Below are 19,646 nucleotides of genomic sequence, written 5' to 3'. Positions count from 1 at the left end.
ACTGTCATGAGCCGGGGGTCATTTTGCTCGTGAGTGTACCAATCTGGCTAAGGAATGGAATAGAGAGAGGGCGATGGTTCCGGTAAATGGTGGAAGATGAGAGAATGTGGCTAGTTCGAGTGTGGGGCGAGCGTGGTTTGGTGGTTCAAAACTTCTCCTGGGAGGATCAGATGTCAGCACTAAACATAAGTGATCAAGTTGCAAATTTTGCTAAGGTGGATGTTGAAGAAGAGGAGAACGGAGTTGAGGAGCAGGTCAGGGATCTTCAGCATGCTTTCATGGTCTTCACCTCCACCAAATCCTCTGAGGTAAGTTCTATATTATGTTATCAATCATGCATTGATAAAGTAGGTCTGTATAAAATTCACAATAGCAACCTAATTAGAGAAATGGAGGGTGTTAAGTATGAAAATTCCACAATTAAGAAACTTGAAAAGGCTTTAAAAGACAAAATATAGGCACAACAACATGATTTTTCTAAACTTCAATCGGATTTTAGCACAAAGTGCTGTCACCATCTAGATGTTAGAAAGAAAATTACTGAACTAACCGCTGAGTTAGATGCATCGAAGTTGGAAATAGCAAAACTAACCAATAAATTCGAAAATGCTGAATTCAATTTCAAAAAGTTTGATGTCTCTAGTGTTGTTGTTGAGTCAATGATAGAAAATCAATTGAAATGGAAAGAAAATAAGGGTGTGGGTATTTGATATAACATGGTTCCCCTCCATATAACGATAATTATACTAGTCTTCCTCTCACCGAGGAAGAAGAGGAAAAGGAAAAATATTTGCAATATTTTTCCTGCAACCGAAAAGGGTACGGTTGGTTCAGACTCGGCATCTGAATCAACCTCCGGGGCGAACGATTCTAATGTGTCTACCTCATGTATAGATGAAGTAATAGTTGAGGATTGGACCGATGAGGATGATGACTCACCCATTAATTATGCTGTTTCTTTTAATTTGCACGTTTTGCCTGTTTTAAATAATGATGTTACTGATGTGTGTGTGGGATCTGTTTTTAAGAGCAAAGACAATTGTTTTGCTACTTTTTCTAAAACTTCAAAAGGCAGTGATCTGTCACTTAATAAATCTGAGGAGCTTAAAAGTCATAATAAATATTTGTTGCCTAAATTTGTGAGAGAAACAGGTTTTTACAATGATAAATGTGGTAGCTCAAATGCTAAGTCCAAAGAGGGAAAAACAAGCTCACATAACAGAGCAAGACCGGGAATCGGCCACAACGATTTTTACGTTAAAAGGAAAACTTGTTTCAACTGTGGCATTCCCAGTCACATTGCTAGAAATTGCTCTCGTCTCCCGTATATTCCTTATTATAGACACTATCAGTGGAGCATGCCTCAGAATGCCTACAAAAACTTTCATTCTAATAAAACAAGGCATTATGAAGCAAGGCTCTCTGACGGCAATTGAAGAAGAGACAAGACTGACAGGTCAAGTTCTCATCAGACCAAGACTATTGTGACTCAAAGGTGGAATGGAAACTTGATTTCGGTTCCAAGACCGAAGTGGCCTCAGAATCGAAAACGTTTAAAAGGTTAAAGCCGACTTAGTTTTCTATCCGCAAACCGGAGACTAAGTCAACCATTTGTGTAAATCACAAAGCTTTCAAACCAAAATACAAATAGTTGCCCAAGTCTCCAGTAACAAAGTCCTTAACGTCTTCTGATTCGATTTTTGATAATCATGATGATATGTCATGGCAACCCGTAACACGGTTGACCAAGTCAGGCTTACCCAGAACTACAATGGATTGGGTACCTAAAACTAACTATTCTCGCACATCGTGCAGGAACAGCTATGGAGTAATATTATCAGACCTTGGTTTGTTGATAGTGGCTGTTCTAGGCACATAACGGGGGACATTTCCCAGCTGAGTGATATTCAAATCTTTAACGGTGGATATGTGTCCTTTGTGGGAGGAGAGAAAGGGAAGTTTACTCAAACGGGTACCGTGAGTAATAGGGTTCTAAAGTTCGAAAATGTTAACTATGTTACGGAATTGAAGCGCAGTCTGTTTAGCATGTCATAGATTTGTGATAAGGGTTTTTCTACTCACTTTACCAACAAGGAATGTTCGATTATGAAACCTGGTATCATCATACCAGAGGAGTGGGTTCTGGTCAGATCTCAGAGAAAAGATAATGCCTACCAGATCGACATGAACAAGAACGTTCCTGACGAAATTACATGTTTGTTTTCTAAAGTGTCAGAACATAATGCCATGCTTTGGCATCGTCGCCTTGGTCATGCCAATATCAAAACCCTGAACCGTCTTGCGAAAAACAGTATTATACGTGGCTTGCTAGTTAAAGATTTTGTGACTATCGAGAAGTGTGTGGCTTGTGCGTTAGGCAAGCGTCATCGAAACGCACACAGGCCGAAGCTGATTAATACAATTTCCAGCATCTTTCAGTTTCTTTACATGGACTTGTTTGGTCCAGTTCATGTCTTGAGTCTCTCTCGTAATAATCATTGTATGGTCATCACCGACGACTACTCTCGCTTCACTTGGGTGTTCTTTTTGTCGAATAAAGGTGAGACGCAGAATTGATCAAGAAGTTCATGGTGCTTATGGAAAATCAATTGAACTTGAAGCTCAAGGGGATTCGCTGTGACAACGGCACGGAGTTTAAGAACTCTACATTGAATCATTTTTGTGCCGACAAGGGAATTCTTCGTCAATATAGCTCAGCTCGTACTCTGCAGCAAAATGGTGTTGCTGAAAGACGAAACCGTACTTTGATCAAAGCTGCAAGAACGATGTTATGTGATTCAAAGTTACCGTTATTCTTCTGGGCTGAAGCGGTCAACACTGTTTGTTACGTTCAAAATCGGGTGTTGATCAACAAATCTCAGATGAAGACTCCCTATGAAATTGTTTATGGTCACAAGCCCACAGTCGCACATTTTCAAAACTTCAGTTGTCCGTGCACCTTATTAAATCTTGAGTCGACTCCGAAGTTTGAAGCCAAGGTAGATGATTGTTACTTTGTTGGTTGCTGGTCGAACTGCCTACAGAATCTACACCAAGGCATCAAAACAGATCGTCGAATCATATGATGTGCGCTGGCTGGAAGAAAATGTGACAGATGCTCGTGTGGGGCCTAACTGGTTATTTGACTACGACAAACTGTTCAAGCCATTCAATGTGTTTGCAATAGTCGATTCTGATAACTCAGGGGGAGGAATTTCTACTGTTGTTGATGATGAAGAAGATGTCCATGTTGACACTCAAGAGTCTCCAATGCTGAGTGTGGACCCGTCTAAATCTTTAGACACCACTCAGCCGACATCAGAGAATCTAGAAAAGACTGTCACCGAGACTGTATCCCCACTAGAGCCCTATACAGCAGAGATTTCACCAGTTGAGGGGGAGAGTGTATTCGTCAGGTATTCGGTAGCACTCTGTTCCCTGATGCCATTCCAAACGAGTATGTTGCCAGTACCTCGTACTTGCACAATACAACAGCATTGGGATGGGGGAACCCTCTCACTGAAGCCCTCGAAGATCCAACCAATTTACCAGCAAACTGTTTTGTTTCTGATCACTCTATTCCATCAAGAATTCAACGGGATCACCCCATTGATAGTATTATTGGTCCCCTTGAAGATGGCGTCTCAACTAGAAGTCAAACTAGAACAATCAACAACTGCTTGTATTCTTGCTTCATTTCACAAATTGAGCCCAAGATGGTTGACATGGCTCTGCAAGAACCAAGCTGGATTAACGCCATGCATGAGGAACTCAATCAGTTTGAAAAACTCAAGGTTTGGAGGTTGGTCGAGCTACCCGCTGGGAAGAAGTCACTGGATACAAGATGGGTTTTTTGCAACAAGCAAGATGATACTGGGGTCATTGTTAGAAACAAGGCAAGGTATGTGGTTCGTGGTTTTTGTCAGGTTGAGGGTTTGGACTATACTGAGGTGTACGCTCCAGTGGCTCGTCTTGAGGCTATTCGGATCTACTTGGCATATTCATCGTACATGGGATTCATAGTCTATCAGATAGATGTCAAGACAGCGTTCCTATATGGTGAAGTGAAGGAGGAATATGTGGATCAGCCACCGGGTTTTTGTGGATTCTAAGCATCATTCATGTCTATAAGTTGGAAAAGGCTCTTTACGGCCTTCATCAGGCTCCTCAAGCATGGTATGCGATGTTGACAGCTCATCTTATGAAGCACGAGTATAAGCGTGGAACCATTGATCAACCACTGTTCATAAAGAATGTTGGAAAGGATCTGATCTTTGTTCAGATTTATATGGATGACATCATCTTCGGTTCTACCTGCACTGCTCTCTATTCTGAGTTTGAGGAAGTGATGAAGAAAAGGTTTGAGATGAGCTCGTTGGAGGAGATGACTACGCTTCTAGGTTTGCAAGTTCGTCAAAGCTCGACAGGCATTTTGCTACATATAGGGAAATACGTCGAGGATGTGTTGGCAAAATTTAAGTTTCAAGATTCCAAGGGTGCGACGACTCCTATGGCTGAAAGACCTCTTCTTTCATCAGATCCTAAAGGGAAACCCGTAGATCAAAAGTACTATCGGTCGATGATCGGGTCCTTAATGTATCTTACTGCCAGTCGCCCTGACATCATGTTCGCAGTCTGTCAATGTGCTCGTTTCCAGGCTAATCCTAAACTCGCTCATTTAATTGATATTAAATGTATATTTAGATATCTGAAAGAGCAACCGAAGCTCGGTCTTTGGTATCACAAGAATTCAGAATTTGATCTGTATGCTTTTGCTAACAACAATTATGGAGGTGATGATATTGACAGGAAATCGACGTCTGCTGGATGTCAATTTTTGGGGGATAGGCTCATCTCATGGCAATGCAAGAAACAACAAACGGTGTCCACAAGCACTACTGAGGCTGAATATGTTGCTGCTTCTGCCTGTTGCTCTCAGGTCATTTGGATGCAACATCAACTGCTGGACTACGATTTGGAATTTCTTGATGCTACTATTTTCTGTGATAATGATGCTGCAATTGCCATTGTTAAAAACCCGGTTTAGCACTCTAAAATCAAGCACATCGACATCAAAATTCATTTTATACGTGACTGTTACGACCGGAAGTTAATTTATCTTGAACATGTCCACACTGATAATAATGTGGCGGACCTATTTACGAAACTGGTCGGAACAGCCATATTCAATGTGCTTGTAGGGTTTCTTAAGATGTTACGTTTTGAAGACTGTGTATTTTTTTTAGGTTTAAATTTTGTACAAAAATTTTGTTTTTTGCTTGTTATAATTTCTGTACAAATTTAGGGGGAGAAAAAGGAAAATACAAAAAGAGTGTGTGTGTTTTAATTAAAAAAAATCTGTTTTGTTCTGTCGCTTAAAATTATGTCGGTTCTCAAGTGTAAGGGACATAATTTCTATATTTGGTCTCGTTGTCAATCTTTGACGGACGGGATAGCAATTAACCTAAGGACTGAAAGTGACTGGGGCGATTGAATATAAAAAAATTATATAAATTGTTTCTGGTTTAATTATCTGCTTTTTAAGTTCTTTCACTGAAAATTATGTTGGCTACCTAAGTTTTAGGGACATATATTATTATGTGTTTGGTCCTATCGTCTCCCTGTAGACACATGTGATAGCCATTCACCTGAAAACTGAAAGTGACTGGGGTGATTGAATCTAAAATTGTCTTCTAAGTTATCATCTGGGAAGTGATATTAATATTCAGCTAAAGCTTTTTAAAAGCTTAAAATATTTTCAAATGAAAATTGGTCCAACCTTTGAAAATATATAGATAAATTGAGTTTGTGTGCCTAACATGTGAAGTTATTAGGCTGAAAAAACTCTTGATTAGTCATTGATGTGTATGGTAGCATCCAATGATAATTAAAAGTTTGAAGTGATATAAATTAAATTTTCTAAACTTATTGTGAAGAGTCATTTTGAAGATGTTTTCATGTCCCTAGATACATCTCTCCGAATGATATGCAGAAAAGTAATTACCCAGTCATACACGAGCCCGTTAGTGTCTTGATCGCCAAAAGTATTATATATCTTAAAAAAATTGTATCATTCAAATATTTCATAAAGGCGTAAAGGGGAACCAGGGAACTACAGGGGTGGGGCATACTAGTAAGTACTAAACACCCTGAATGTAAGGCTTGTAAGTCCGAACGGCATGTAAGTCTAACATTCAACCTTAAAGCTTAAAAATTTATTTTGTATAGAGAAAATTCTTTGATCAAGCACTAGGGGATTGGAGTCAAATTTGGGTGACCTGGGGAAAGCCAAATAAGCTTTGAGAAGAGACAAGGGGTATCATAAGACCATAAGTGATGTCCATATAAGATTTATGCCTAACTGACTCTAATCGTATCACTGGCGCAAATAAAATCATTATAATTACTTGCCATCAACCTTTTCACTATGTCACAATAACGCTGAAAATGGATCATTGTGAAAGTATCTTAACCAATATGATTTCATGTTCGAATCTTTTATTAAAAAGGAGTTGCTTGCTTTTAAAACAACTGAAATATGATCCCAAATATGTTAAATCTTCAGAAGGCTAGATAGGTAAATTAATTTTGTTTTAGTTTAGTTTTCACTCTAATTTTATTTTATTTTTAAGTTTATCTTTTACCTCATATTTACTCGTGTCGAAACAAATGTCTTTAAGAAATCATTTCACCATGAATCGGGATTGTTTTTTATCATTAAACTTTGACAACTGCTGGTTTTCATTAGTGGGCCAGTCTGTTTGGCCCAAAGGACTCCACTAATGTGAGATCTCGGCTCAAGATAGTTGTTCTCGGTCCATATATGCTCTCGGTCCGTATTTGTTATCAGTATATATTGTCAGGACCATTAGTCGGGTGAAACCTTCGAAAAGGTTGACAAGAACACACCGACTCTGCAACCCAAAGGCCTGTTGAATATCCTGGCGGAATCAGGATATCCAACGAGTGGGAACGAAGGAGTGAAAACAACAAACATGAAACAATAATAGGTAATCAATAAAAGCACATTCAAAGACAAAGATTCACTGCATTAAATAAGTCATTAATGAAACAGTGAAAGGAATGTCTAGGGTTTCGTGTATGACGGCGGCTGCAGCTGTACGAGCAAACAAATAGAATATTTCTTTAGAATGTTTCTTGTATTCCGTGTGTGCCAACCTGTATGAATTTGTGTCCTAAATGGAAACCTAGGACCCCTATTTATAGACCCTGACATTCCTTCTAGAAGTTCCTAATCGTTACAAAATGAAATACAAAATAATACAAGTGTTGAGTCCTTAAGCAAGGTAACGATCTTGCTCGAGCAAACTCCCTATGCTAGGTATGCTTGATGAATGTCCTTGAGTATACTTTACTTAGAATATCTTCAGTGAAGATATTCTCCTCCAGCAGGCTTCATTCCTCTTGACTAATCCATGCATTGCTCGAACTCGCCCATCGAGCAAGCTCATTCTTCTTGATGTCTTCCATTTTTCTTATTCAGCATTCTTTATCATGCTCTAATGAAAATCTTGCTCGGAACTGAACTATGCTCGAAGTCCTTGCTTTGGTCACGTGACATCTTCTTATTGCATCCATGCTTGTCCCCATGTGCTCGATCATCCTGTGCTCGTAACACTTGGTTAAAACTTGTATGATCAAGCTGTTTGCTCGATTGGCAATCCATGCTCGATAGAAGAATACTCTTGCTTGTTGAAGTGTGGCTTGCTCGAAGCCTTAACACTTAGAAGAATCAACCATTTAAGGTTCTGAAGACCTTTCTCGAAGTAGTAAAACCACGCTCAATCGTCTAGGCTTGCTCGAAGTTCATACTTAGCAGTTTTTTGGGGAGGTTGAGAAGATTCCAATCTTCCTTATCATAAATCCGACTCAACAATATCCCCTAGATTGGAACAAGCTCAGATGCACCAAAACAAACCTGCATAGAGTTACACATGTATCAGACATCAAAGATATATCATTTATGAACATGTCATTTCATTACATAAGTAGGAATTCTGCCTCTTGGGCATTACACATTAAATTCTTTACATCAGAATTACAAGATAAACAGAAACAAAAGTTAATCATCCTTTATCCCTTTTCTGCTATCTTCTCCTCCTGCTCCCTGTATCAGATCTTTATTTCACTCTCTTGACAAAGGCTGCCTTCTGTTTAACCATGTCGAGTTCTATGACATCAGAGGAATCATATGGAAATTTGGCATCAATTAAGTCTTGAAGGTCCTGAGGATGCATAAATTTAAGATCTTCATCATGTCTTATCACTGCAATGGGTATGCCATACTCATTTCTCAATGTAATTGAATCATTGTGTTGATTGTAAGTTATGTATGTGATTCTCCCAAATTGTTGCACCAATGAGTTTGGTTCTTCCATCACTTCTCTCATAGCTAAGCCCTCTTTTAATGTCTTCCTTTTACCATGTGAGCTGCTTGCTTGAGACTTTCTTTGCTTTATCTCAAAAAGGGAAAGTTCTAGGATATGCACTTCATTAATCCTTTTGTTTCTTTTCTCCCTCTCTGCCTGGCTCCGTATCTCTCTTCTCTTCTGTTGCAAGAATTGGAATCCCCTTTCTGCTTGTTCTTTTATAAATTTTGAGAGATAATTTCTTGGTTGACTAGATGGCTGACTTCTGATTTGATTGTCATGCAGTGTCAATTCAGCCATCATCGTTAATTGTTCTCTTGTAAAATTTCTTAAGTCATCTCTAAATATGATGAGAGTTTCCTCTTGATCTTCTGTTACAACCCTCAAGGTCTTTGATCATTTGTCAAAGAAGAGATGTGTGGGCAAATTCAAATTTCTTGGTTGCTCGTGCCTCTGTAACGCCCGTTAATTTCCGACAAAAGGTTTAATCTTGTAGTGTTATGTACACTTTTCGGGCTTGACCCGGCATTCTCCCGGGAGCTCCTTGCAAACCTCGTAAACGTTCTCACTTAACTTTCCACCCAAGTTGCTACATACTTCAATTTGGAGGGACTTGGATGTAACTATTTTATATTATAAATCAAAAGAAAACTCAAACCCTAAACCTATTTGCAGCCGTCAGACCTGGACCCCCTGCTCGTTTTTCTTCTGCCTAGCCAAGTTTCAGCCGTGAAAACTTCAATTCAAGGTCGGTTTTATGATTCCCCATGTCTTTTACACCTTAATTGATCATATGAACGCGCTTATTGGTCGTTAAGATTGAGTTTTGATGATAACAGCTTGCTGACAGATTCGTATACGTTTATTGTAGGGTCTGTAACGCAATGTTAATCCACTGTTTTTGATCGATTCTTGATTCCATGATGTTCTACTTTGAGTCTAGTTTCCAGAAAGGTATAATATGTAATTTTTGGACGAGATTTGAATAGTTTTTATGATTTTATAAAATCGAGTGTCAAACCTGATGCGGGACGACGGATTCTGGTCCGTCTTCCCGACATCCTAACCTTTTTTCGACAAGTCTAAATTGGTTGGTTCCACTTCTGGAAGTTAATATTTTGAGTTAGGAACCAAACCCAATTGGAATCGTTTAATTTGGCTGGGTAATGAATTTTATAAAAATAAAACCATTTTGTTGCGCAGCTGAAATAGCTGCACATACCTTTCTGTGTTGGAGGAATTTTTATGATTTTTGTGTCCACTAGAAAAATATAATAAAAATATTTTTATAAATTTAAGATATTTATGAAACTCTGGTAAAAATTTAATAATTTAATTCCATGGTTTTCCTATATAATAAAATACATCTTTGCATGCTAAAATCTGCATGTTATATTCGTTATTGATCGATAAGTTCGTTTTAGGCTTAACCGGTGGCTGCCCTTTCTCGCATCTTTCGGGGCTGTTATAATTGAAGTTCGTACTCCGTCATATTCTTAGGTATGTCACTTACAATATACTAAAATTTCATGGCCAATGGAGGTGTTTAGGTCGGTCAATCGATTTTAGTTCGAAAACTAGGGTTTATCGGGTGTAGGATTGGCAATTGTTGAGTTTGATGCGTTAAACGATCGGATGACCGACCAAATCAGTTTGTACAGCCCTAGGGGGGTTTAAGGGCTGTGGGAAAATTATATTTTTGATGCACGGGGCTGTTGGGGTTAGTGCTTCGTCAATCGAGTCGGCGGTGCGTGAATTTTCGTTTAAACGTTAAAGTAAGAGTTGTAAAAAAGGAACCGTCAACCCTATCAACTCGGGTGACATAATCTTGATGAATGAAAAGATTTAAAATGGAATTTGGTCCATTTGGGGCTGATTCGTTTAACAAATGGTTTTAAGGTTTATTTCGCGCGTATTCGACCCGATTTGATTATCGTTGGGCCTTCGGCCAAGTTGTTAGGCCTTGGGTCAAGTGTTGGGCCTTGGGCCAAAGTTTTGGGCCTTGGGTCAAAGTGTCGGGCCTTGGGCCAAAGTGTTGGGCCTTGGGCCAAGTGGTTGGGCCTTGGGCTAAAGTGTTGGGCCTTGGGCCAAGTTGTTGGGCCTTGGGCCAAAGTGTTGGGCCTTGGGCCAAGTGGTTGGGCCTTGGGCCAAAGTGTTGGGCCTTGGGCCAAGTGGTTGGGCCTTGGGCCAAAGTGTTGGGCTTGAACGCCCCATTAGGCTAGAGTGTTCTTACAGTCTAGTTTAGTAACGTGTTGTGTATAATTTACAGGCCCTTGCTTGTGATTGTGCACTTAGGGATTTCCTAGCTCATTGCAGGTGTTCGGTTGATTCAGGTGAGTTCATGATGCCCTTTTTACTCTTTTACGTTTTGGGCTAGCATACACACCGAAATACAATTTTAAACGATTTTACTCATTACAGGGAATTGAATAGTTTTACATGGTCTCACTCGTGATGGTGCGTTTTGAAAGCTATATTTGAATTATTTTATATGCCTTAGGATATTTTAGACTCGTTCATGGTCTTGTGTCCTTAAGGTTACATACATTATTGATGGTCTAGACTCGAGGATGTTAGTGGACTTGGCAGTAATTGAATATGAGTAGACATATTTATGTTTGCATGCACTGATGTTACGTGTTGGGTTATACGTGTGCTCGACCCTGATGTTATTACTTGGATGAGATGTTACGTGTTGGGTTGTACGTATGCTCGACCCTGATGTTATTATTGGGATGGTATTTATAGGGATATAAACATATGGATGTATATAGATGTCTAAGTACGAATACTTAGTGTTGATGATGGCCTAACTGTTCGTGTCCCGTATTATATTTTAAACTCTTGGAATGTTTTATAATCCCGTTTTGATATTTAAACTCTTGAAATGTTTTTAAACGAATTTATATAGGCTTGCTAGCAATGGTAGGCCTTGGGATGTTAAATATATATATATATATATATATATATGGATATACATTATTGCTTGGCCTATATTTGGCGATGTTGTAGTTGTTTCGACTACTGAATGTTGCGTATGCCTACCTTGTGTTGCATGTGCCGAATGTTACGTGTTTGGGTTGTACGTTTGCTCGACCCTGAATGTTTGTAGTCGTCTCGACTACTGAATGTTGCGTATGCCTACCTTGTGTTGCATGCGCCGAATGTTACGTGTTTGGGTTGTACGTTTGCTCGACCCTGAATGTTTGTAGTCGTCTCGACTACTGAATGTTGCGTATGCCTACCTTGTGTTGCATGCGCCGAATGTTACGTGTTTGGGTTGTACGTTTGCTCGACCCTGATGTTGAGCCGTGATCGGGTCAAATATATTACTTGGGGAAGACCCGGGGTGAGGAGGCCCGTATCACGTGCTTGGATGTATGAACCGTGGTCGGGTCAAATATATTACTTGGGGAAGACCCAGGGTGAGGAGGCCCGTATCACGTGTTTGGATGTTAAACCGCGACCGAGTCAAATATATTACTTGGGGATGACCCGAGGTGAGGAGGCTCGTGTTGCGTGATTTTGTTTTATTAAACTGTGACCGAGTCAAATATATTACTTGGGGATGACCCGGGGTGAGGAGGCTCGTGTTGCATGATTTTAACGGTTTTGTTAAACCGTGGCCGGGTCAAATATATTACTCGGGGAAGACTCGGGGTGAGGAGGCCCGTGCTGTGTGAAAAGATGTTTAATGTTTTATTCACTTATGATTTGGTTGAGAAAGGCTATTTATGATTTTATGGTCTCATAATTTTCCACTACATTTCATACTTATGGAATTTAAATTTTTAATGAATGTCGTTTATGAAAACTTGAACTTTCTCAGCTCAAGCTGACTTTGTGTGTATGTTAGATTGACTTTCAGGTTAAGAAGTGGATGCTACCGCTTGGAGGTGCTGGATGCTACTCGGGAGGTTGAAGGCATTTCTGGTCGAGGAATTCAAATAAAACAAATATTTTATTTACATTTGATTTTGGACACCTGTACCCGTGTTTGGGATATTTAAATACTTACACTTTTTCCGCTGTTATTTACTTTGAACTTGTTTTAAATACAAAGAATCGTTTGGTTTTAAATTTTTGAGAATTTTTTTAAGATGATTACCAACTGTAGGATTCCCGGGATTCGGGGTCTTACAGCCTCACACTCTCAGATCTTAATGGCGCTCGGCTAGTGCTTTCTTGTTGAATTTTCTTTAACTTATCAAGTCCCTCTTCTACATACCATCTCTTGATAGTCTCATCAGTTTCAACAATTAATCTTCCCATACCAACGCCCTTCTTGTGTAGAGCACCCATCATTTCAACTCTAACTAACTCATCCATTTTCCTTCTATCCTCTTCCAATTTCCTTTCAGTTTCCATATACATTCTCTGCTCCCTTTTGTATATCTCAAGTAATTGAGCATGGGGCATTCTATTAAATTCCTCTTCAGTCATACTCTTGTCCATTACTAGATCCTTTAAGATTTGGACTCTCTGAGGGTCTTGAAACCATTGTTTTGCTTCAGCTTCTTTCTTCTTAGATTCCACTCTCTCCTCTTCCATTTGCTTCTTCATATTCTTTTCTCTTTCCCGATCAGCAGACAGTTTTTGATTTTTGTAGGAGTCTTTAAGATTTTGAACTTTCTCTTTCAATTCTTCCATAGTGAGTTTGATCAAGGATTTGTACTCAAACCCATGAATCTGTAGGAATTGAATATCTTTATGTTTCTCCTTCATGGATTCATATTCCTTGTCATCATTTGCCTTTCTTCTTTTGTTCACACTTTCAACCATGCTTGCCATGTCATCTACCAGGGCCTTTTTGTACAACTTATCAATGGAGTCAAACGATTGTAAGTTTAAAAATGTAGGCTTATACCCAGCCTTTATCAGAATTTCTCTTCTTGTTTCCCTTTGTCTCCAACCTTTAGCTTCTTTGGCCATAGCTTCCTTTGATAGTCTTTGGAGATACTTTACATCATATTCAAGACTTATCAAGTAAGCTCTATCTTCATTTTCCTTTTCAGCATCCTTTGACCCCTCATCATCTTCATTCTCATCTTCTAAGTCAATTGTTTCTTCAAGATTATGAAGAGCCTCAATCATTGGTTCTTCATTTCTTTCAGATTGAGCCCTTCTTCTTTCTTCTAGTTTGTCCAACCTTCTTTTGTATACCATCACCTTCACGGATTTTTGTCTCTTGGACTTTGGTGTTTCAATTTCAGATGTATCCTTTCATTTCAAAGATGATTGAGATGGAGTGGGAGTGGTCGATTGAGTCACTTCAATTTCTGGCCCTTCAAGTATGATTTCTTCATCAACTGATTCAGATGTATTAGATTCTTCTGATTCATGGTCATCTTTATCACAAACTTCATTTATGATTGGTTCAGATGTATCTGTTAGCAAGAATTTGCTTTTCTCCCTCTGTTCTTGTCTTTGTTCTTCTTGAACTTTTCTTGCAGCCTCCACCGTTTGTGGTCTGTATTCTTCAGGATGTAGAAGAATGTAATAATATGTTCTGACCATTACCAATTGAGCGATGAATTTGACATATACATTCCATGGCATCCCTGGTGCTTAATCCCTCTTGGGTTCTTCTCTTACTCCCAGACCAGTTTCTTGTTCATTATTGGTTTCCATTTCAGTGTTGACAGAATCAGTTTTAGGTAGTTCAGTTTCAATTACCATAGGCTCTTCATGTTCACTTGTCACTGGTTCTTCAGTCAGTGTGTGCTCTTGTTTATCATCATTCAAATTTGCCTTGAGAGCTTCAAGTGTAGCCTTAATGGCATCATCTGTTTCTTTCCTCATCCTCTCATCTTCCTCTTCTTTCTCTTTCATCTTTATCAGTGTTTCAATCACCTCCTGAGGTATTTCCTCCTCATCTTCTCTATCCAAAGACTCCAAATCTTCATTCATTAACTTTATGGCAGTCTTGACAGATTCAGCTTCTACAATATCAGGATCAATCACATTTTCCATGTGCAGTATATCATCAGATTGAACTTTATGTTGGGACAGGGGATGTAAATCATCATCAGTAAGTGCAATCCCCTTTCCTTTTTCTTTTCTTTTTAACATTTCTTTTTCTTCCTTATTCTCCCCCTCATCACCAGATTTTTCATCTTCATACACTTCATTTATTAATTTCAGTGCATCTGATGGTCCAACTTCCACAACTTCCTCATCATAACTTTCATATAATTCTCCAGTCACCTTTAAAATCTATGCACCTTCAGTTTTCTCCTCCTGTTTTGGTGCATCTGAGGTCTTCTCAACCTCAGACTGTCCCTCAAGGGTTCGAATCTTTAACAAAGCCTCATTCAAAGCAGCCTCCAATTCCGAGTTCCTTGTAGCTAATATGGCATTTTGTTCTCTCAACTTGATGTTTTAAATTCAAGCTTGGCATTCTCACACACAATATCATAAAGATTAGGGCTTGAGGATGGAGTTTCTTGATTTGGCTTTGGTGCAGGTTCAGACCATGGTTCAGACTCAGCTGTCTCTGGAGATGGAACCTTATAAGGTTCAGATTCTTCGGGAAGTGGTTGTGATGACTGGGTAGTGGTAGTGGCATGTGTTTATTTTAATGGAGAGGATGGTGAGGTTTGAACTGGAGATGTAGGTGGTGTAGGGACAGGAATGTTAACAAGTTGGTCAGCTTCAGACACAGCAGGTTCAGTTGTAGCTGGTGAGGAAGAAACATTTTCAGGTACATCATTTAGATCAATGGAGTCTGTGTCATGGTTGTAGGTTTCAGGTGGTGGTGAGTCTGGTGGAGTTATCTTGCTGACCGTTTCAGCCACTCCTGACACAGCATTTGCTATAAATATATCATCATCCATTGGCTCTGTAGCTTGGTTGACTAGACCCACAACTGGTTCATCTGTCTCATCATGTACCTCAACCTCTGCATTATCTCCTTCATGTGCAAATTTTTCAATCAAAGGCACATTTCCTTCAACTACTTCTTGTACATCATCATGACCACCAAGAACCATATCATTTCCACCTTCTTGACCATTGTCCCCATCATCGTTTGGATCATTCTCATCTCCACCATCATTCACATCATCATCCTCACTATACCCCGGTGTTCTAGGCACATCAATCGGTCCTAGAGCAGGCACAAGAAACCATGGGAGTACATCCCAATCATCATTATTAACAAAGCTGCTCTGAGCATCTTTCCTTCGTTTGCATATGTTGGGGTTCTGTAGTCTCAAAACCTCTCCCATTCTCTAAAGATCAGGCAATTTTCTATTTATCAAAATCTGTAGAAACCTGGGATACATAAGAAATCATTGATTCACTTGCTTCTCTGCATTTGATACCAACCCTTGAAAGATAAATCTTGAAATGTTGAAAGGTTGCTGGTATAAAATTGCTATAGTGAGAGTCCCTAGCTCTCTGCTCAATAATGTCCAAGTTCCTCTCCTAGGAGACAAGGACTGGATGACGTGATGTATCAGGAAACGGTAGATTAACGGAAAACTTCCTTTCTGAAACTGGCCCTCCTTCACTCCTCCTTGGTATCCCATAGTCTCCTGAAAGACTCTCAACAGTCTGGGAACCGAGTAGGATGGCTGAGCATTAAAGTTGTCGTTTAGTTCCAAAGCAGCTCGTATTGATGCTTCCGTGATCTCTATATCATTTTTTAGGACAGAAGCCTCAATCCTCTTTCCATTAATATCATCAACATAAGTAGCTGAGCCCTAAAAATCTGCAATATGGTTCCTGTAAAGTGTGGGGCTTTCAGTAAGGGCTACCCTCAAACTTAAGTTTCTTAGAAAATTTATCATTGGCTCCAGTTCTTGATTGTCATTATCGAGCTCCAACTAAGCGCACATATTGTGCCTCTTTTCAAACTTTAAGGCCATCAGTTCTGCAAAATAATAAAATATGTCAGTACACAGAGTTGCAGAACTAAAATACAAAGAGAGTTAGATTATTATGGCGTCTCCAATAACCTGTTCCGTAGTAATATGCGTACCTGCAAAAACAAGTGAACAGTTAATCAGTAATTCAATTAAAAACCCTAATTTCGAAGTCGATTAGGTGATAATCAAATAACGATATCTTACCGAAGTCGAAACAGAGCTAATGGCTGTAATTGAGGTATAATCAAACAAGCAAGCGAGTATTCAAGAAAACAGGGAAAAACACGAGCAAGAGGTTTTGTGTTTAGATTTAAGAAAAGGAAGAAGAAATATGTGAACAAGTTTTCTAAGTCCCCCTTTATACCTAACGTTTGGGTGGTACAGTACCTCCTTTTGTCGTCTAGTGCACGACAGTTGTCATTTAATTTCAAATTTAATGTCCCTCCTTTGCTCGAGCATACAGCCAAAACTACAGCTGGCTCCCCCTGAACTCGAGTACATTATACAACCCTTGCTCGTCGTACTTGGAATATGATGCTCTTGAGCACTAGTATACTTGAGGCAGTGTGCTCGAATAGACTTATGCTCAATGCCATAGATGTTCGATTATAACTTGCTCGAGTACTCAGCAATAGTTGAGGGTCAGTGTGCTCGAACGTACTTAGCAAAATCTTACTCAAATATGTACACCTGAGTCACACCTGCAATCTGACCTTACTCGACTATGCATCGTGCCCGAGATACTTAGACATCTATCATGACAATATCTGATGCTCGAGATGCATTCTTAATAGTGTCGGAGCCTTTGCTCGACCTACTTAGATTCCTACAGGTCATTGTGCTTGATGTACCCTTATGCTCAGAAAATATTAAATCTTTCCTATACATGTACTCGAACACCCATTCTAAGAGGCTAGCATACAAGTGTGCTCGAATTACTTAACACACTCATCCATTAAGACCCTTAGCACATTGCTCTCATACCTAAGTATCTAGCACACAGCTATCCTCTTGACTAATCCATGCTTTGCTCGAACTCGTCCATCGAGCAAGCTCATTCTTCTTGATGTCTTCAGTTTTTCTTATTCAGCAGTCTTTATCATGCTCTGATGAAAATCTTGCTCGGAACTAAACTTTGCTCGAAGTCCTTGCTTTGATCACGTGACATCTTCTTATTGCATCCATGCTTGTCCCCATGTGCTCTATCATCCTGTGCTTGTAACACTTGGTTAAAACTTGTATGATCAAGCTGTTTGCTCGATTGGCAATCCATGCTCGATAGAAGAATACTCTTGCTCGTTGAAGTGTGGCTTGCTTGAAGCCTTAACACTTAGAAGAATCAACCATTTAAGGTTCTGAAGACCTTGCTCGAAGTAGTAAAATCATGCTCGATCGTCTAGGCTTGCTCGAAGTTCATACTTAGAAGTTTTTTAAGGAGGTTGAGAAGATTCCAATCTTCCTAATCATAAATCTGACTCAACATAGATTGATGTGTCTTGGAAGTTTAAAAGGCACTCATTACACATCATTAGTCACTCTTGAAACTCACAAACACTCAAGAACCTTCATCTGCCTAAAACTTCCAAGATTTTCCGAAATAAATACCATCTAATCATGTTGTGCCCATCCTTTCATGTCTTCATTTAAACTATTTTGCAAAAACCCTTAAGAAAGGTAAGAACATTTATCAAACATTCTTTGATTCTTAGGTATGATGATTCTGAGGTAACAGTGACTTGATTGGTTCACGATTTTAGACTTATTTTCGGTTTCTTCCTGAAGTTACTGATTGTTTTTTCGTAGTTTTTGAATGAAGATGCAGGTTTGGTCATCAATGGTGATTGGTAGAATGGAGAAGACGACGGGTCATGTCCATATATTCTTGATGGAGGTTGACCGAAGTCTCTTGGTAAACCAGAGAATTCCTTGGTCAACTGACATCTCAAGGAACTCTCGATCAAACTTTGACCGGGAATTCATCGACTTAACCGAAAGTACATCGTATTCAACGTTTCTGAATCAATCGAACATAAGATCTTCTATTGTTTTCATTAACCAATATCATGAATATCTACTTCTATTGGCAAGTAGCATGACCTATGCTGGATTGCTAGCCGGCGTTAGTATGACCGGAATAAAGGCACTAAATAAGACACTCAACTTCCAAGTGTCTCTTTTGAAGCCACCGTATATACGCCGGAATGAAGGAATGAAGTAATTGATGCATGTTAAAAGTCTACGGTTGATATTTTGAGGGTGGCTGGAATCAAGAAATAAACCAAGGGGGAGAATGTTGGGTCGTATTTTGTGGTTTATGCTTTGTGGAATTGGTTTTAGTTGCGCTTTCATATGTAAACTGAGATCATTTGATCACGGTGGGCTTTAGCTTGTTTTGCGTGTAGTTGGTAGTCTATATATAGGAAATGTATTTACTAATGTAGGGTTGTTCGTTCAAGTTCATCTTTCACCCGTGTAAGTTTGTAAAGAGCTTAAGCACCCGACGTATCAATATACGTGTGTTTTAAAGCTTATTCTTTGCGTTTGTTTGTGTTTGTGTTGGTTTCATAAAATCGGCTTGGTGATTAGTTTCCGCCTAATCACTGAGTTATTTGATATCTCATTGAAAGATCCTTTCTCGGGCTTATATTGAGATGTTGATCAATGTCTAATACTTAAAAATATGTACATCACAATCGAATCCTAAATAGCCCATAATCGAGTGATTCGGTATTACCTTAGCGGTTTTGGTTCGTTTTCGCCCTTCTAATCAAGTTTTCAGGTTCTTGTGCTTCTATGCAAGCTAGATACAGGTACTATATCACAAACCAAGCAAGTTTTATCAACATGGCAGCCCTTAACTTATGGTTTCGGCTAGGGTATTAAACTGAACTTTTGAACAGTAAAAACGCCGTTTAAACCCTATAATCCGTGTTAATGGCCAAAAAAGAGTATGATTACAATTCCTAACCATGTGTATGATCAAAACATGTTTTTGGACCATTTATAGGATTTTTACATGATTAGGAATGATTTTTATCAATTATACTATGTTAATATGATATTAAACCTAATTAAAATGAGTTAAAAATGATGAAATTAATTAAATTACCTAGGTTTTCTTGAGTTTGAGCTGAAGATCAGAGAGAGTTCCAGAGAAACATGTTGGTTTTTGATGTAAAATATCTAAATATTATTTATATATTAAAAAGGAAAGGGGGTAAACCCCCTTGCGTACGCAAGTCAAAAAAAAGGGGCCTTTGGGCCGCTTTTGTTCTCCATGCCTCGTTTTGCGTGTCCAGAAGTGAAAATCCAAGTCCAAATTTATTTCGGGTTCGGTTTTTGGCGCGAAAAACTTATCGGGTAAGACAAACAGCGCGAAAACGAG

This window comes from Bidens hawaiensis, unplaced genomic scaffold (assembly GCF_021521415.1).
Source record: "Bidens hawaiensis isolate Kalapana, Puna unplaced genomic scaffold, B.hawaiensis_p1.1 tig00033124_1, whole genome shotgun sequence".
NCBI lineage: Eukaryota > Viridiplantae > Streptophyta > Magnoliopsida > Asterales > Asteraceae > Bidens > Bidens hawaiensis.
Note: the sequence above shows the minus strand (reverse complement) of the source record.